The 960-nt window shown below is 55.8% G+C and overlaps 2 non-coding genes across 2 annotated transcripts in view; both read left to right on the top strand.

The window, feature by feature from the left end:
* The first annotated feature begins 241 nt into the window (after nucleotides 1–241).
* Nucleotides 242–399, top strand: LOC128308501 (5.8S ribosomal RNA). Its single transcript, XR_008288335.1, has one exon. It is a non-coding gene; the product is annotated as a 5.8S ribosomal RNA (ribosomal RNA).
* A 397-nt stretch (nucleotides 400–796) lies between these two features.
* LOC128308453 (large subunit ribosomal RNA) overlaps nucleotides 797–960 on the top strand; it is a 4,157-nt gene continuing 3,993 nt past the window's right edge. The window contains exon 1 of the ribosomal RNA XR_008288320.1: nucleotides 797–960. This exon is cut by the window's right edge and continues 3,993 nt beyond it. This is a non-coding gene — a ribosomal RNA (large subunit ribosomal RNA).

Here is a 960-nt window from a genome sequence, read left to right on the forward strand (position 1 = left end):
TTAAACACTGGCCTCGAGCGAGAGAGAACCTAATCAAGAGAACGAAAGTTGTGCAAGATCGCGCCGATGCCGCCCACATCGCGCGTCGATCAATGGGAAGGAAGACCAATGGTCATCCTTGTCCACCCTGGACGGCTTCGAAGGAACCGAGAGGTGCACGGTTACGCTGTCCGGGGAACTTAAGTTGTGAGAGATGCACCTAGCGCATAACGAAAACATAGGAGACAGTTGAACATACCAAAACCCTAGGCAGGGGATCACTCGGCTCATGGATCGATGAAGACCGCAGCTAAATGCGCGTCAGAATGTGAACTGCAGGACACATGAACACCGACACGTTGAACGCATATGGCGCATCGGACGTTTAAACCCGACCGATGCACACATTCTTGAGTGCCTACCAATTCTTGTTACACACTATTCCATAACTACAGGACGCCCGCGTACCAGCGGCACGCCTGGGCGAGCAGCACGCTCGGGAGTGTGTCGCAGGCTTGAACACACGCGTTTGGCGCACTGTGCATCATGGCGTGCTCGGACCCCTTCCGCGGGGGACCTTGGGCGCTGAAATGGTAAGGCGGTACAGTTGGCCCAGTGGGTGCGTGTCGTGTCGCACGGTTCGAACTTCGGCTATAAGACAACCTGGGAGCACCGGAAGCCCTTGAACACCTGGCTTGCCGTCTGTTGCCGGGACCCGCCGTCTGGCCGAGTCGTGTAACGCGTGCGGTACGCCCACCCGCTGGATACAAGCGAACAAGTGCGTGCTACTATTTACCATTCGGGAAAAATCCAACGTAGGCCTCAAGTGATGTGTGAGAACCCCCAGAATTTAAGCATATTAATAAGGGGAGGACAAGAAACCAACAGGGATTCCCTGAGTAGCTGCGAGCGAAACGGGATAAGCTCAGCACGTAGGGACGGCGCGTACCTCGCGTCTGTCCGATTCCGTGTACTGGACCG

This window comes from Anopheles moucheti (genome assembly GCF_943734755.1).
Source record: "Anopheles moucheti chromosome X unlocalized genomic scaffold, idAnoMoucSN_F20_07 X_unloc_4, whole genome shotgun sequence".
Lineage (NCBI taxonomy): Eukaryota > Metazoa > Arthropoda > Insecta > Diptera > Culicidae > Anopheles > Anopheles moucheti.